Source organism: Leuciscus leuciscus, assembly GCF_965113295.1.
Source record: "Leuciscus leuciscus genome assembly, chromosome: 10".
Taxonomy (NCBI): Eukaryota; Metazoa; Chordata; class Actinopteri; order Cypriniformes; family Leuciscidae; genus Leuciscus; species Leuciscus leuciscus.
This window is the reverse complement of record NC_138734.1, coordinates 20,731,848-20,752,205: the sequence shown is the minus strand read 5'-3', so window position 1 is coordinate 20,752,205 and position 20,358 is coordinate 20,731,848.

Genomic DNA, 20,358 nt, shown 5'->3' with positions numbered 1-20,358 from the left:
GGTTGCTAGAATATTTTGGGTGGTTGCTAGGGTCTTTTGGGTGGTTGCTAGGGTGTTCTGAGTGGTTGCTAGGGTGTTCTAAGGTATTTTGGGTGGTTGCTAGGGTGTTCTGGGTGGTTGTTAGGCAGTTGCTACGGTGTTCTGAGTGGTTGCTATGGTGTTGCTAGGGTGTTCTAAGGTATTATAGGTGGTTGCTAGGGTGTTCTGGGTGGTTGTTAGGCAGTTGCTAGGGTGTTCTGAGTGGTTGATATGGTGTTCTAAGTTATTCTGGATGGTTGCTAGGGTGTTCTGGGTGGTTGCTAGGCGGTTGCTAGGTTGTTCTCAGTGGTTGCTATTGTGTTCTAGGCGGTTACACACACACACACACACACACACACACACACACACACACACACACATTAACTCACATACATATACACACACACACATACACTAACTCGATAACACTTACACACTCAGAGTTTATATGCGTTACAGTTTATAAGTTAAAATGAAGTAAATTTAGTAGTTTGAAGTTTAAATTATCTTAAAGTTTATGGGTCATTCCTGGTATGCGGTGACTTTCCTGTCCCAATGATTTATTTACTCATATTTTCTCTAAAATGAGTCACATATTTATAATAAATGGCTTAAATTGTAGATTTAAATATTCTTTACCATTTAAACAGAGATAATAGACATTAAAAATACTATTTTGTATTTTACACAATTTTAATTGATGTATGCATGTATGCAATTTTATCATGTCCTCAGTGCACAGTAATCAACTTCTGCAAGAAATATAAACCATGAAATGACAAAAACCTCAAAATATTTTTTAATTATGTTATTGACTAGGCTAAACTGCCTCTAATCATACATATAAATCATTTGAAAATATAGGTCTTTTTCTTTAAATTTTCTTCAATTACTGCGTCCCTGAAGTCATCTTCCACCCTGTTAGTATGTACTTTTCTGCCTTCCAAATCCGACTGCAATTTCATTGAGACCATTTTCAAGAAGTGACATAATTTCTTTTTCCCGCTGGAATTCAACTGTACAAACTGAGATAAGCTTCAACTCTCACTCCTAACTTTTTTTATAGTTTTTGAAATGTTTTCCTGCTTGTCCCACCCTTAAAGTTCCACCCTGTTAGGCTATGTTATTGAGAATGTTTGTCCTATCAAAAAAAATGTAAAAACAAATCTGACATAGTTATAAAAGTTCTGTTCATCTGTAGAAGGTTAGCTGGCTAAATGTTGATCACTCAAAGAGCTATGACTAACTTAGCTCAGAATTTTCCACCCTGTTAGATTCCACCCTGTTAGGTCTATAAACCTAACAGGGTGGAATGTGAAACTAACAGGGTGGAAATTCTAATAGAATTTTGTATACGTTTCTTAATCTAGTTAATTCAAATGAATTATAGTATATTTATTTTTAATCAAATATAAATACATAAATTAATTTATTATGTCTGTCTTCTCTAATTTGTAAATATTTCTCTAGCCATCTGAAGAGAGAATTGTTTTGCCACCATGATTGATTGTGATAAGGAACCGCATAGCTATTTTTTGTGTCCCTCCCCCAAAGGAAATTTGAATTTATTTTATTTTATTGTTTTGAAACAGTATTATATAGGTGCAGTTCCACACATTACTGATGGCAAACCATGCAGGACAATGACAAAAAGCTCATCCACTGAACCTTTTAACACTGGTGTTCCACCGTTATATTCCGTTCCACCCTGTTATGCTCCTTTCCACCCTGTTAGACAAGTCATTTTAAATAATAATTTGACAGCAACGTTAAATGTTTGGTATACTTTTGTCTTATTTTGTGAGGTGAGGAGCACGAACAGCATAGGCTATATATGTTTTTGAGCCAATTTTTTTTTAAATTATTTATACTATTTGCAAAAATGGGCACAAAAAGTACCTGTTTTTAATAATCAAGACATATACTATTCATCAAAAATTGTTTTGCTTGTTTCAAGAAGAAAAAAAAATCTAAGATGGCATAAGGGACATATACTACCCAAGAAAAGTTCATTATTGTTTAACATTTACATTATTAACATGTTGTGATAACTATGTATATGTTCCTAACAGGGTGGAATATTTTCATGGACAGTGTCTGAACAATCTACCCATAATAATTATTTTTTGAGTCCCTGAGCTTGACCAATATGTATTCCTTATAGTTAAACATGTCACTATTTTGGTAGAATGCTAAAAACATGAAAATCATGTACTTTTTTCCCCAACACTTATGAAGCCAAAATGTCACCGCATACCAGGAATGACCCTTATATAAGTTTGACGTTTAAAAAGTTTAAATTAGTTTAAAGTTTAATTTAGTTTGAAGTTTAAAGTATTTGAAGTTTAAAATAGTTTGAAGTAGATAGATAGATCTATCAACCACTCAAAAGACCATAGCAACCACTGAAAATAACCTAGCAACCACCCAGAACAACATAGCAACCGCCTAGCAACCACCCAGAATACCTTAGCAACCGCCTAGCAACACCCTAGCAACCACCCAGAATATCTTAGCAACCGCCTTGTAACCACCCAGAATACCTTAGCAACCGCCTAGCAACCGCCTAGAAACCACCCAAAAGACCCTAGCAACCACCCAAAATACCCTAGCAACCGCCTTGTAACCACTCAGAATACCTTAGCAACCGACTAGCAACACAATAGCAAACACCCAGAATACCCTAGCAACCACCTAGCAACACCCTAGCAACCACCCAAAATACCTTAGCAACCGCTAACAAAACCCTAGCAACCCTCCAAAATATCTTAGCAACCACCTAGCAACACCCTAGCAACCGCCTAGCAACCACCCAAAATACCTTAGCCTCCGCCTAGCAACACCATAGAAACCACCCAGAACACCCAGGCAACCGCATAGAAACCAACCAGAATACCCTAGCAACCGCCTAGCAACACCATAACGACCACCCATAACATCCTAGCAACTGCCTAGCAACCACCCAGAATACCTTAGCAACCACCTAGCAACACCATAGCAACCACCCAGAACACCCTAGCAACCACCCAAAATACCTTAGCCATCGCTTAGCAACACCATAGCAACCGCCTAGCAACCACCCAGAACACCCTAGAAACCACCCAAAAGACCCTATCAACCACCCAAAAGACCCTAGCAACCGCCTTGCAACCACCCAGAGTACCTTAGCAACCGCCTAGCAACACCATAGCAACCACCCAGAACACCCTAGCACTCTCCTAGCAACACCCTAGCAACCACCTAGCAACCACCCAAAATACCTTAGCAACTGCCTAGCAACAACATAGCAACACCCAGGCAACCGCCTAGCAACCACCCAGAACACCCTAGCAACCACCTAGCAACAAACCAAAAGACCCTGGCAACCACCCATAATATCCTAGCAACCACCCAGAACACACTAGCAACAGCCCAAAATACACTAGCAACCGTCTCAACCACCCAAAAGACCATGGCAACCACTGAAAATATTCTAGCAACCACCCAGAACACCATAGCAACCGCCTAGCAACCACCCAGAATACCTTAGCAACCACCTAGCAACACCATAGCAACCACCCAGAACAGCCTAGCAACCGCATAGAAACACCCTAGCAACCACCCAAAATACCTTAGCTCTCGCTTAGCAACACCATAGCAACCGCCTAGCAACCACCCAGAACACCCTAGCAACCACCTAGCAACCACCCAAAAGACCCTAGCAACCACCCAAAAGACCCTAGCAACCGCCTTGCAACCACCCAGAGTACCTTAGCAACCGCCTAGCAACACCATAGCAACCGCCTAGAAACAACCCAGAATACCCTAGCAACCGCCTAGCAACACCATAACGACCACCCATAACATCCTAGCAACTGCCTAGCAACCACCCAGAATACCTTAGCAACCACCTAGCAACACCATGGCAAACACCCAGAACAACCTAGCAACCGCATAGAAACACCGTAGCAACCACCCAAAATACCTTAGCCATCGCTTAGCAACACAATAGCAACCGCCTAGCAATCACCCAGAACACCCTAGCAAAAACCTAGCAACCACCCAAAAGACCCTAGCAACCACCCAAAAGACCCTAGCAACCGCCTTGCAACCACCCAGAGTACCTTAGCAACCACATAGCAACACCATAGCAACCACCCAGAACACCCTAGCAACCACCCAAAATACCCTAGCAACAGCCTTGCAACCACCCAAAAGACCCAAGCAACCACCCAAAATATTCTAGCAACCGCCTAGCAACCACCCAGAATACCTTAGCAACCACCTACAACACCATAGCAACCGCCCAGAATACCCTAGCAACCACCAAAAATACCCTAGCAACCGCCTTGCAACGACCCAGAATACCTTAGCAACCGCCTAGCAACACCATAGCAACCGCCCAGAATACCCTAGCAACCACCTAGCAACACCCTAGCAACCACCCAAAATAACTTAGCAACCACCTAGCAACACCCTAGCAACCGCCTAGCAACCACCCAAAATACCTTAGCCTCCGCCTAGCAACACCATAGCAACCACCCAGAACACCCTATCAACCATCTAGCAACACCCTAGCAACCACCCAAAACACCCTAGTAACCATCCATAACACCATAGCCAACCACCCAGAAGACCCTAGCAACCGCCTAGCAACCACCCAGAACACCCCCTAGTAATCAACCAAAACATCCTACCAACCGCCCAGAACACCCTAACAACCACCCAAAATACCCTAGCAACCGCCTAGCAACCACCCAAAAGACCCTAGCAACCACCCAAAATACCCTAGCAACCGCCTCTCAACCACCCAGAATACCCTAGCAACCACCTAGCAACACCCTAGCAACCACCCAAAATTCCTTAGCAACCGCTAACAAAACCCTAGCAACCGCCCAAAATATCTTAGCAACCACCTAGCAACACCCTAGCAACCGCCAAGAAACACCCTAGCAACCACCCAAAATACCTTAGCAACCGCTAACAAAACCCTAGCAACCGCCTAGCAACCACCCAAAATACCTTAGCCTTCGCCTAGCAACACCATAGCAACCCCCCAGAACACCCTAGCAACCGCCTAGCAACACCATAGCAACCAACCAACCAGAACACCCTATCAACCATCTAGCAACATCCTAGCAACCACCCAAAATACCCTAGCAACCACCCAGAACACCCTAACAACCACCCAAAATACCCTAGCAACCGCCTAGCAACCACCCAAAAGACCATAGCAACCACTGAAAATATCCTAGCAACACCATAGCAACCGCCTAGCAACCACCCAGAATACCTAAGCAACCGCCTAGCAACACCATAGCAACCGCCTAGAAACACCCTAGCAACCACCCAAAATACCTTAGCAACCGCTAACAAAACCCTAGCAACCGCCCAAAATATCTTAGCAACCACCTAGCAACACCCTAGCAACCGCCTAGCAACCACCCAAAATACCTTAGCCTCCGCCTAGCAACCGCCTAGCAACCACCCAGAACACCCTAGCAACCGCCTAGCAACACCATAGCAACCACCCAGAACACCCTATCAACCATCTAGCAACACCCTAGCAACCACCCAAAACACCCTAGTAACCATCCATAACACCATAGCCAACTACCCAGAAGACCCTAGCAACCACCCAAAATACCCTAGCAACCACCCAAAATACCCTAGCAACCACCTAGCAACCACCCAAAAGACCATAGCAACCACTGAAAATATCCTAGCAACACCATAGCAACCGCCTAGCAAACACCCAGAATACCTTAGCAACCGCCTAGCAACACCATAGGTTTTGTACTTTTTGCAGTGCATTGCACACCAGAACTAACTCATTCCCATGTTAATTAAAGACATAGAGAGATTTCTCTTTAATGAACATGGCAATGAGTTATTTCTGGTGTGCAATGCAATGCGAAAAGTGCATAAGCTATAATATTGCACAACGTTAACAACACACATATCTCTTTAATGAACATGGGAAGGATTTAGTTCTGGTGTGCAATGCAATGCACTGTGAAAAGTGCATATGTTATTCTTCAGTGCACAACGTTAGATCGTTAATGCAGTGCAAAGCAAAACAAGGCAATGCAACCACACGTTATGTCTTTAATCAACATGGGAATGAGTTAGTTCTGGTGTGCAATGCAATGCAATGTGAAAAGTGCATATGTTATTCTTCAGTGCACAACGTTAGATCGTTAATGCAGTGCAAAGCAAAACAAGGCAATGCAATGCAATGCAGTGCAATACAATGCAATGCAATGCAAGGCAAAGCAATGCAATGCAATGCAATGCAATGCAATGCAATGCAATGCAATGCAGTGCAGTGCAAAGCAAAACAAGGCAATGCAATGCAATGCAACCACACGTTATGTCTTTAATCAACATGGGAATGAGTTATTTCTGGTGTGCAATGCAATGCAATGTGAAAAGTGCATATGTTATTCTTCAGTGCACAACGTTAGATCGTTAATGCAATGCAATGCAATGCAGTGCAAAGCAAAACAAGGCAATGCAATGCAATGCAATGCAATGCAATGCAATGCAATGCAGTGCAAAGCAATGCAATGCAATGCAATGCAATGCAATGCAGTGCAATGCAATGCAGTGCAATGCAATGCAATGCAATGCAATGCAATGCAATGCAATGCAATGCAATGCAATGCAATGCAAAGCAATTGCAATGCAATGCAATGCAATGCAAAGCAATTGCAATGCAATGCAATGCAATGCAATGCAACCACAGGTTATGTCTTTAATCAACATGGGAATGAGTTAGTTCTGGTGTGCAATGCAATGCAATGCAAAAAGTGCATATAGTTATTCAGTGCACGACGTCAGATCGTTAGTGCAGTGCAATAACATGCAATGCAATGCAATGCAATGCGAAAAGTACATGTGTTATTTTCCAGTTCACAACGTTAGATCGTTAGTGCAATGCAATGCAATGCACTGCAATGCAATGCAATGCAATGCAATGCAATGCAATGCAATGCAATGCAATGCAATGCAATGCAATACAATGCAATGCAATGCAAAGCAATTGCAATGCAATGCAATGCAATGCAATGCAATGCAATGCAAAGCAATTGCAATGCAATGCAATGCAATGCAATGCAATGCAATGCAACCACTCGTTATGTCTTTAATCAACATGGGAATGAGTTAGTTCTGGTGTGCAATGCAATGCAATGTGAAAAGTGCATATGTTATTCTTCAGTGCACAACGTTAGATCGTTAATGCAATGCAATGCAATGCAATGCAATGCAGTGCAAAACAAGGCAATGCAATGCAATGCAATGCAATGCAATGCAATGCAAAGCAATTGCAATGCAATGCAATGCAATGCAATGCAATGCAATGCAATGCAATGCAATGCAATGCAATGCAATGCAATGCAATGCAATCACACGTTATGTCTTTAATCGACATGGGAATGAGTTAGTTCTGGTGTGCAATGCAATGCAATGCAATGCGAAAAGTACATGTGTTATTTTCCAGTTCACAACGTTAGATCGTTAGTGCAATGCAATGCAATGCAATGCACTGCACTGCAATGCAATGCAATGCAATGCAATGCAATGCAATGCAATGCAATGCAATGCAATACAAGCAATGTGCAATGCAACAACACACGTTATGTCTTTAATCAACATGGGAATGAGTTAGTTCTGGTGTGCAACCGCAATGCAATGGTGTGCAATTTAATGCAATGCGAAAAGTGCATATTGTTATTCAGTGCACAACGTCAGATCGTGTGTTGTGTGTCAGATCAACACACATAGTTATGTCTTTAATGAACATGGGAATGAGTTTGATCCGGTGTGCAATGCAATGCAATGCAAAAAGTGCATAACCTATATGTTATTCTTCAGTGCACAACGTTAGATCTTTAGTGCAATGCAATGCAACAACACACTTTATGTCTTTAATCAACATGGGAATGAGTTAGTTCTGGTGTGCAATTTAATGCATTGTAAAAAGTGCATAACTTATATGTTATTCTTCAGTGCACAACGTTAGATCTTTAGTGCAATGCAATGCAACAACACACTTTATCTCTTCTTTGAACATGGGAATGAGTTAGTTCTGGTGTGCAATTTAATGCAATGTAAAAAGTGCATAACCTGTATGTTATTCTTCAGTGCACAACGTTTGTGCAATGCAATGCAATAACACTCATAATGAACCTGGGAATGATTTTGTTCTGGTGTGCAATGCACTGCAGTGCGAGAAGTGCATAATCTGCATGTTATGCTTCAAGTTGCACAACGTTAGATCGTTAGTGTAATGCAATGCAAGAAGTGCATAGCCTATGTTTCTTTAATGATGCTCAACGTTAGATCGTTTGTGCAAAGCACATAATGTTATTACAATGGTACGCTTTTGACCTACTGAACATATTTCTGGCCAAAGAGTCCTTAAAGATGTTATTCCATCCTGACAAAAGTCCATTTTTGACATACTGAAATTTTTTCTGGCCAAGGAGTACTCGAAACTTGACCTTTCTATATATACTAGTGGACTCTTTCTTGTGTTACACTGTAAAAAAAATTCAATTAGTCTGACGTATTTCTCATTGAGCCAATGTTAACAGACTATTGCAACAAGAATCGCACTTGGGCCATTTTAAAAATATAGATGTGACCCGTCACTAGAAAATTTTGACGGAGAGGTTAGACATATTTATCATCAGATGGAGTCTATAATTTTACATAGTTTAAAAACTTTTTAGGGAACCTTTGACCAGAAATAATAATAGAATTATTAAGATAATAATAGTAATAATAATTAGATGCGAAAGTTCGTCGAGACAAACTTTAAGTTGGCTTGAGAAAGTTTGGACCAGAATGTTTTTTGCTATGCAGTTGCTAGGATGTTATGGGTTGTCGTTATGGTGTTGCTAGGCGGTTGCTAGGGTATTCTGGGTGGTTTCTAGGCGGTTGCCTGGGTGTTCTGGGTGGTTGCTATGTTGTTGCTAGGCAGTTGCTAAGGTATTTTGGGTGGTTGCTAGGCGGTTGCTATGGTGTGCTAAGCGAGAGCTAAGGTATTTTGGGTGGTTGCTAGGGTGTTTCTATGCGGTTGCTAGGCTGTTCTGGGTGGTCGTTATGGTGTTGCTATGCGGTTGCTAGGGTATTCTGGGTTGTTTCTAGGCGGTTGCCTGGGTGTTCTGGGTGGTTGCTATGTTTTTGCTAGGCAGTTGCTAAGGTATTTTGGGTGGTTGCTAGGCGGTTGCTAGGGTCTTTTGGGTGGTTGCTAGGTGGTTGCTAGGGTGTTCTGGGTGGTTGCTAGGTTGTTGCTATGGTGTTGCTAAGCGAGAGCTAAGGTATTTTGGGTGGTTGCTAGGGTGTTTCTATGCGGTTGCTAGGCAGTTGCTAGGATGTTATGGGTGGTCGTTATGGTGTTGCTAGGCGGTTGCTAAGGTATTCTGGGTTGTTTCTAGGCGGTTGCCTGGGTGTTCTGGGTGGTTGCTATGTTGTTGCTAGGCAGTTGCTAAGGTATTTTGGGTGGTTTGCTAGGCGGTTGCTAGGGTGTTGCTAGGAGGTTGCTAGGGTGTTTAGGGTGGATGCTTTGATGTTGCTAGGCGGTTACTAAGGTACTCTGGGTGGTTGCAAGGCGGTTGCTAGGGTCTTTTGGGTGGTTGCTAGGGTGTTCTGGGTGGTTGCTAGGCGGTTGCTATGGTGTTGCTAAGCGAGAGCTAAGGTATTTTGGGTGGTTGCTAGGGTGTTTCTATGCGGTTGCTATGGTGTTCTGGGTGGTTGATAGGTGGTTGCTATGGTGTTGCTAGGTGGTTGCTAAGGTATTCTGGGTGGTTGCTAGGCGGTTGCTATGGTGTTCTGGGTGGTTGCTAGAATATTTTCAGTGGTTGCTATGGTCTTTTGGGTGGTTGAGGCGGTTGCTAGGGTATTTTGGGTGGTTGCCAGGGTCTTTTGGGTGGTTGCTAGGTGGTTGCTAGGGTGTTCTGGGTGGTTGTTAGGCAGTTGCTAGGGTGTTCTGAGGTATTTTGCGTGTTTGCAAGGGTGTTCTGACTGGTTGCTATGGTGTTGCTATGGTGTTCTAAGGTATTTTGGGTGGTTGCTAGGGTGTTGCTAGGCGGTTGCTAAGGTCTTTTGGGTGGTTGCTAAGCAGTTGTTAGTTTGTTCTGAGGTATTTTGGGTGGTTGCTAGGGTGTTCTGAGTGTCTGCTGTGGTGTTGCTATGGTGTTCTAAGGCAGTGGTTCCCAACCTTTTTATGTCTGAGACCCCCTTTTTCCCAAGAAAATATTTTAGGGCCCCCCTTCACATTTAATGATATTATCGCTCTTGTAAGCTTGCAGCAAGGATGACAGAATATGTTGTTTTCAAGCAAACGGTATGTTTACTATAACCAGAATGTTTATGCATAAATAATAGCCTATAATATTGAAAATACCATAACAAAAACATCAGAAGGCCCTTTGTAATTTAAAAACGTAAGCCTAGGAGTAGCCTATAAATTGGCCCTATTTGAAATGCAATAACAAAAATATTCACACTGGTGTGTAGGTAAAAAAAAAAAGTATATAGGCTATTACTAAATGACTGCTGTCTGGGACCTCAATACTTGCATGTTATTTGTGAGGCTTTATCAATGTGAGGCTTTATTTTTGACGCTTTTGGCGCTATAGCGAGCGATAATAAACTTGCGTTTATTAACAGAATAATGCGTCTTTCGGAAGAACATTGTAGCCGGAACTACTTCTCTCTGTGTACGTCTATGACGAGTCACGCAGGTACTGGGCTACTCCGCAGCGGCAGCGATCCAGTGTGAAATAGTCCCAATGTAAAAACTTATTATAGGTGTACCATAGTGGTTTAGGATAAGACAAAAACACGGATTGGAAAATGGATTCATGATGAACTCGCTCATTATATAAATTTTGTAAATTTTGAACAGAAAAAAGCGAAGGACTTTTATTTAATGCTCATTGCTCAAAACGATTCAAAATACGACGCGACCCCCCACAGAGCTCGCTGAGGCCCCCTTGTGGGCCGCGACCCCCCTGTTGGGAACAGATGTTCTAAGGTATTTTGGGTGGTTGCTAGGGTGTTGCTAGGCGGTTGCTAAGGTATTTTGGGTGGTTGCTAGGCTGTTTTGGGTGGTTGCTAGGGTGTTCTGGGTGGTTGCTAGGCGGTTGCTAGGATATTTTGAGTCGTTGCTAAGGTTTTTTGGGTGGTTTCTAGGCGGTTGCTAGGGTGTTTTGGGTGGTTGCTAGGCGGTTGCTAGAATATTTTGGGTGGTTGCTAGGGTCTTTTGGGTGGTTGCTAGGGTGTTCTGAGTGGTTGCTAGGGTGTTCTAAGGTATTTTGGGTGGTTGCTAGGGTGTTCTGGGTGGTTGTTAGGCAGTTGCTACGGTGTTCTGAGTGGTTGCTATGGTGTTGCTAGGGTGTTCTAAGGTATTATAGGTGGTTGCTAGGGTGTTCTGGGTGGTTGTTAGGCAGTTGCTAGGGTGTTCTGAGTGGTTGATATGGTGTTCTAAGTTATTCTGGATGGTTGCTAGGGTGTTCTGGGTGGTTGCTAGGCGGTTGCTAGGTTGTTCTCAGTGGTTGCTATTGTGTTCTAGGCGGTTACACACACACACACACACACACACACACACACACACACACACACACACACACACACACACACATTAACTCACATACATATACACACACACACATACACTAACTCGATAACACTTACACACTCAGAGTTTATATGCGTTACAGTTTATAAGTTAAAATGAAGTAAATTTAGTAGTTTGAAGTTTAAATTATCTTAAAGTTTATGGGTCATTCCTGGTATGCGGTGACTTTCCTGTCCCAATGATTTATTTACTCATATTTTCTCTAAAATGAGTCACATATTTATAATAAATGGCTTAAATTGTAGATTTAAATATTCTTTACCATTTAAACAGAGATAATAGACATTAAAAATACTATTTTGTATTTTACACAATTTTAATTGATGTATGCATGTATGCAATTTTATCATGTCCTCAGTGCACAGTAATCAACTTCTGCAAGAAATATAAACCATGAAATGACAAAAACCTCAAAATATTTTTTAATTATGTTATTGACTAGGCTAAACTGCCTCTAATCATACATATAAATCATTTGAAAATATAGGTCTTTTTCTTTAAATTTTCTTCAATTACTGCGTCCCTGAAGTCATCTTCCACCCTGTTAGTATGTACTTTTCTGCCTTCCAAATCCGACTGCAATTTCATTGAGACCATTTTCAAGAAGTGACATAATTTCTTTTTCCCGCTGGAATTCAACTGTACAAACTGAGATAAGCTTCAACTCTCACTCCTAACTTTTTTTATAGTTTTTGAAATGTTTTCCTGCTTGTCCCACCCTTAAAGTTCCACCCTGTTAGGCTATGTTATTGAGAATGTTTGTCCTATCAAAAAAAATGTAAAAACAAATCTGACATAGTTATAAAAGTTCTGTTCATCTGTAGAAGGTTAGCTGGCTAAATGTTGATCACTCAAAGAGCTATGACTAACTTAGCTCAGAATTTTCCACCCTGTTAGATTCCACCCTGTTAGGTCTATAAACCTAACAGGGTGGAATGTGAAACTAACAGGGTGGAAATTCTAATAGAATTTTGTATACGTTTCTTAATCTAGTTAATTCAAATGAATTATAGTATATTTATTTTTAATCAAATATAAATACATAAATTAATTTATTATGTCTGTCTTCTCTAATTTGTAAATATTTCTCTAGCCATCTGAAGAGAGAATTGTTTTGCCACCATGATTGATTGTGATAAGGAACCGCATAGCTATTTTTTGTGTCCCTCCCCCAAAGGAAATTTGAATTTATTTTATTTTATTGTTTTGAAACAGTATTATATAGGTGCAGTTCCACACATTACTGATGGCAAACCATGCAGGACAATGACAAAAAGCTCATCCACTGAACCTTTTAACACTGGTGTTCCACCGTTATATTCCGTTCCACCCTGTTATGCTCCTTTCCACCCTGTTAGACAAGTCATTTTAAATAATAATTTGACAGCAACGTTAAATGTTTGGTATACTTTTGTCTTATTTTGTGAGGTGAGGAGCACGAACAGCATAGGCTATATATGTTTTTGAGCCAATTTTTTTTTAAATTATTTATACTATTTGCAAAAATGGGCACAAAAAGTACCTGTTTTTAATAATCAAGACATATACTATTCATCAAAAATTGTTTTGCTTGTTTCAAGAAGAAAAAAAAATCTAAGATGGCATAAGGGACATATACTACCCAAGAAAAGTTCATTATTGTTTAACATTTACATTATTAACATGTTGTGATAACTATGTATATGTTCCTAACAGGGTGGAATATTTTCATGGACAGTGTCTGAACAATCTACCCATAATAATTATTTTTTGAGTCCCTGAGCTTGACCAATATGTATTCCTTATAGTTAAACATGTCACTATTTTGGTAGAATGCTAAAAACATGAAAATCATGTACTTTTTTCCCCAACACTTATGAAGCCAAAATGTCACCGCATACCAGGAATGACCCTTATATAAGTTTGACGTTTAAAAAGTTTAAATTAGTTTAAAGTTTAATTTAGTTTGAAGTTTAAAGTATTTGAAGTTTAAAATAGTTTGAAGTAGATAGATAGATCTATCAACCACTCAAAAGACCATAGCAACCACTGAAAATAACCTAGCAACCACCCAGAACAACATAGCAACCGCCTAGCAACCACCCAGAATACCTTAGCAACCGCCTAGCAACACCCTAGCAACCACCCAGAATATCTTAGCAACCGCCTTGTAACCACCCAGAATACCTTAGCAACCGCCTAGCAACCGCCTAGAAACCACCCAAAAGACCCTAGCAACCACCCAAAATACCCTAGCAACCGCCTTGTAACCACTCAGAATACCTTAGCAACCGACTAGCAACACAATAGCAAACACCCAGAATACCCTAGCAACCACCTAGCAACACCCTAGCAACCACCCAAAATACCTTAGCAACCGCTAACAAAACCCTAGCAACCCTCCAAAATATCTTAGCAACCACCTAGCAACACCCTAGCAACCGCCTAGCAACCACCCAAAATACCTTAGCCTCCGCCTAGCAACACCATAGAAACCACCCAGAACACCCAGGCAACCGCATAGAAACCAACCAGAATACCCTAGCAACCGCCTAGCAACACCATAACGACCACCCATAACATCCTAGCAACTGCCTAGCAACCACCCAGAATACCTTAGCAACCACCTAGCAACACCATAGCAACCACCCAGAACACCCTAGCAACCACCCAAAATACCTTAGCCATCGCTTAGCAACACCATAGCAACCGCCTAGCAACCACCCAGAACACCCTAGAAACCACCCAAAAGACCCTATCAACCACCCAAAAGACCCTAGCAACCGCCTTGCAACCACCCAGAGTACCTTAGCAACCGCCTAGCAACACCATAGCAACCACCCAGAACACCCTAGCACTCTCCTAGCAACACCCTAGCAACCACCTAGCAACCACCCAAAATACCTTAGCAACTGCCTAGCAACAACATAGCAACACCCAGGCAACCGCCTAGCAACCACCCAGAACACCCTAGCAACCACCTAGCAACAAACCAAAAGACCCTGGCAACCACCCATAATATCCTAGCAACCACCCAGAACACACTAGCAACAGCCCAAAATACACTAGCAACCGTCTCAACCACCCAAAAGACCATGGCAACCACTGAAAATATTCTAGCAACCACCCAGAACACCATAGCAACCGCCTAGCAACCACCCAGAATACCTTAGCAACCACCTAGCAACACCATAGCAACCACCCAGAACAGCCTAGCAACCGCATAGAAACACCCTAGCAACCACCCAAAATACCTTAGCTCTCGCTTAGCAACACCATAGCAACCGCCTAGCAACCACCCAGAACACCCTAGCAACCACCTAGCAACCACCCAAAAGACCCTAGCAACCACCCAAAAGACCCTAGCAACCGCCTTGCAACCACCCAGAGTACCTTAGCAACCGCCTAGCAACACCATAGCAACCGCCTAGAAACAACCCAGAATACCCTAGCAACCGCCTAGCAACACCATAACGACCACCCATAACATCCTAGCAACTGCCTAGCAACCACCCAGAATACCTTAGCAACCACCTAGCAACACCATGGCAAACACCCAGAACAACCTAGCAACCGCATAGAAACACCGTAGCAACCACCCAAAATACCTTAGCCATCGCTTAGCAACACAATAGCAACCGCCTAGCAATCACCCAGAACACCCTAGCAACCACCTAGCAACAACCCAAAAGACCCTAGCAACCACCCAAAAGACCCTAGCAACCGCCTTGCAACCACCCAGAGTACCTTAGCAACCACATAGCAACACCATAGCAACCACCCAGAAAACCCTAGCAACCACCCAAAATACCCTAGCAACAGCCTTGCAACCACCCAAAAGACCCAAGCAACCACCCAAAATATTCTAGCAACCGCCTAGCAACCACCCAGAATACCTTAGCAACCACCTACAACACCATAGCAACCGCCCAGAATACCCTAGCAACCACCAAAAATACCCTAGCAACCGCCTTGCAACGACCCAGAATACCTTAGCAACCGCCTAGCAACACCATAGCAACCGCCCAGAATACCCTAGCAACCACCTAGCAACACCCTAGCAACCACCCAAAATAACTTAGCAACCACCTAGCAACACCCTAGCAACCGCCTAGCAACCACCCAAAATACCTTAGCCTCCGCCTAGCAACACCATAGCAACCACCCAGAACACCCTATCAACCATCTAGCAACACCCTAGCAACCACCCAAAACACCCTAGTAACCATCCATAACACCATAGCCAACCACCCAGAAGACCCTAGCAACCGCCTAGCAACCACCCAGAACACCCCCTAGTAATCAACCAAAACATCCTACCAACCGCCCAGAACACCCTAACAACCACCCAAAATACCCTAGCAACCACCTAGCAACCACCCAAAAGACCCTAGCAACCACCCAAAATACCCTAGCAACCGCCTCTCAACCACCCAGAATACCCTAGCAACCACCTAGCAACACCCTAGCAACCACCCAAAATTCCTTAGCAACCGCTAACAAAACCCTAGCAACCGCCCAAAATATCTTAGTAACCACCTAGCAACACCCTAGCAACCGCCTAGAAACACCCTAGCAACCACCCAAAATACCTTAGCAACCGCTAACAAAACCCTAGCAACCGCCTAGCAACCACCCAAAATACCTTAGCCCCCGCCTAGCAACCGCCTAGCAACACCCTAGCAACCGCCTAGAAACACCCTAGCAACCACCCAAAATACCTTAGCAACCGCTAACAAAACCCTAGCAACCGCCTAGCAACCACCCAAAATACCTTAGCCTTCGCCTAGCAACACCATAGCAACCCCCCAGAAACACCCTAGCAACCGCCTAGCAACACCATAGCAACCAACCACAACACCCTATCAACCATCTAGCAACATCCTAGCAACCACCCAAAATACCCTAGCAACCACCCAGAACACCCTAACAACCACCCAAAATACCCTAGCAACCGCCTAGCAACCACCCAAAAGACCATAGCAACCACTGAAAATATCCTAGCAACACCATAGCAACCGCCTAGCAACCACCCAGAATACCTAAGCAACCGCCTAGCAACACCATAGCAACCGCCTAGAAACACCCTAGCAACCACCCAAAATACCTTAGCAACCGCTAACAAAACCCTAGCAACCGCCCAAAATATCTTAGCAACCACCTAACAACACCCTAGCAACCGCCTAGCAACCACCCAAAATACCTTAGCCTCCGCCTAGCAACCGCCTAGCAACCACCCAGAACACCCTAGCAACCACCTAGCAACACCATAACAACCACCCAGAACACCCTATCAACCATCTAGCAACACCCTAGCAACCACCCAAAACACCCTAGTAACCATCCATAACACCATAGCCAACCACCCAGAAGACCCTAGCAACCACCCAAAATACCCTAGCAACCACCCAAAATACCCTAGCAACCGCCTAGCAACCACCCAAAAGACCATAGCAACCACTGAAAATATCCTAGCAACACCATAGCAACCGCCTAGCAAACACCCAGAATACCTTAGCAACCGCCTAGCAACACCATAGGTTTTGTACTTTTTGCAGTGCATTGCACACCAGAACTAACTCATTCCCATGTTAATTAAAGACATAGAGAGATTTCTCTTTAATGAACATGGCAATGAGTTATTTCTGGTGTGCAATGCAATGCGAAAAGTGCATAAGCTATAATATTGCACAACGTTAACAACACACATATCTCTTTAATGAACATGGGAAGGATTTAGTTCTGGTGTGCAATGCAATGCACTGTGAAAAGTGCATATGTTATTCTTCAGTGCACAACGTTAGATCGTTAATGCAATGCAATGCAATGCAATGCAACCACACGTTGTCTTTAATCAACATGGGAATGAGTTAGTTCTGGTGTGCAATGCAATGCAATGTGAAAAGTGCATATTTTATTCTTCAGTGCACAACGTTAGATCGTTAATGCAGTGCAAAGCAAAACAAGGCAATGCAATGCAATGCAATGCAATGCAATGCAATGCAATGCAATGCAATGCAATGCAATGCAATGCAATGCAATGCAACCACACGTTATGTCTTTAATCAACATGGGAATGAGTTAGTTCTGGTGTGCAATGCAATGCAATGCAAAAAGTGCATAACGTATGTTAGAGCAATGCAATGCAATGCAACAACACACGTTATCTCTTTAATGAACATGGGAATGACAGTTCTGGTGTGCAATGCAATGCAAAAAGTGCATATCCTATATGTTATTTTCAAGTGCACAACGGTTAGATCGTTTGTGCAATGCAATGCAACAACACACATATCTCTTTAATGAACATGGGAAAGATTTAGTTCTGGTGTGCAATGTGAAAAGTGCATATGTTATTCTTCAGTGCACAACGTTAGATCGTTAATGCAATGCAATGAATGCAATGCAGTGCAAAGCAAAACAAGGCAATGCAATGCAAAGCAATGCAATGCAATGCAAAGCAATGCAATGCAACCACACGTTATGTCTTTAATCAACATGGGAATGAGTTAGTTCTGATGTGCAATGCAATGCAATGTGAAAAGTGCATATGTTATTCTTCAGTGCAGTGCAAAGCAAAACAAGGCAATGCAATGCAATGCAATGCAATGCAATGCAATGCAATGCAATGCAATGCAATGCAGTGCAAAGCAAAACAAGGCAATGCAATGCAATGCAATGCAATGCAATGCAATGCAAAGCAATTGCAATGCAATGCAATGCAATGCAAGGCAATGCAATGCAATGCAATGCAAAGCAATTGCAATGCAATGCAATGCAATGCAATCCAACCACACGTTATGTCTTTAATCAACATGGGAATGAGTTAGTTCTGGTGTGCAATGCAATGCAATGCAAAAAGTGCATATAGTTATTCAGTGCACAACGTCAGATCGTTAGTGCAGTGCAATAACATGCAATGCAATGCAATGCAATGCGAAAAGTACATGTGTTATTTTCCAGTTCACAACGTTAGATCGTTAGTGCAATGCAATGCAATGCAATGCACTGCAATGCAATGCAATGCAATGCAATGCAATGCAATGCAATGCAATGCAATGCAATGCAATGCAATGCAATGCAATACAATGCAATGCAATGCAATGCAAAGCAATTGCAATGCAATGCAATGCAATGCAATGCAATGCAATGCAATGCAACCACTCGTTATGTCTTTAATCAACATGGGAATGACTTAGTTCTGGTGTGCAATGCAATGCATTGTGAAAAGTGCATATGTTATTCTTCAGTGCACAACGTTAGATCGTTAATGCAATGCAATGCAGTGCAAAGCAAAGCAAAACAAGGCAATGCAATGCAATGCAATGCAATGCAATGCAGTGCAATACAATGCAATGCAATGCAATGCAACCACACGTTATGTCTTTAATCAGCATGGGAATGAGTTAGTTCTGGTGTGCAATGCAATGCAATGTGAAAAGTGCATATGTTATTCTTCAGTGCACAACGTTAGTTTGTTAATGCAATGCAATGCAATGCAATGCAGTGCAAAGCAAAACAAGGCAATGCAATGCAATGCAATGCAAAGCAATTGCAATGCAAAGCAATTGCAATGCAATGCAATGCAATGCAATGCAATGCAATGCAATGCAATGCAATGCAATGCAATGCAATGCAAAGCAATTGCAATGCAATGCAATGCAATGCAATCACACGTTATGTCTTTAATCAACATGGGAATGAGTTAGTTCTGGTGTGCAATGCAATGCAATGCAATGCGAAAAGTACATGTGTTATTTTCCAGTTCACAACATTAGATCGTTAGTGCAATGCAATGCAATGCACTGCACTGCAATGCAATGCAATGCAATGCAATACAAGCAATGTGCAATGCAACAACACACGTTATGTCTTTAATCAACATGGGAATGAGTTAGTTCTGGTGTGCAACCGCAATGCAATGGTGTGCAATTTAATGCAATGCGAAAAGTGCATATTGTTATTCAGTGCACAACGTCAGATCGTGTGTTGTGTGTCAGATCAACACACATAGTTATGTCTTTAATGAACATGGGAATGAGTTTGATCCGGTGTGCAATGCAATGCAATGCAAAAAGTGCATAACCTATATGTTATTCTTCAGTGCACAACGTTAGATCTTTAGTGCAATGCAATGCAACAACACATTTTATGTCTTTAATCAACCTGAGTTAGTTCTGGTGTGCAATTTAATGCATTGTAAAAAGTGCATAACTTATATGTTATTCTTCAGTGCACAACGTTAGATCTTTAGTGCAATGCAATGCAACAACACACTTTATCTCTTCTTTGAACATGGGAATGAGTTAGTTCTGGTGTGCAATTTAATGCAATGTAAAAAGTGCATAACCTGTATGTTATTCTTCAGTGCACAACGTTTGTGCAATGCAATGCAATAACACTCATAATGAACCTGGGAATGATTTTGTTCTGGTGTGCAATGCACTGCAGTGCGAGAAGTGCATAATCTGTATGTTATGCTTCAAGTTGCACAACGTTAGATCGTTAGTGTAATGCAATGCAAGAAGTGCATAGCCTATGTTTCTTTAATGATGCTCAACGTTAGATCGTTTGTGCAAAGCACATAATGTTATTACAATGGTACGCTTTTGACCTACTGAACATATTTCTGGCCAAAGAGTCCTTAAAGATGTTATTCCATCCTGACAAAAGTCCATTTTTGACATACTGAAATTTTTTCTGGCCAAGGAGTACTCGAAACTTGACCTTTC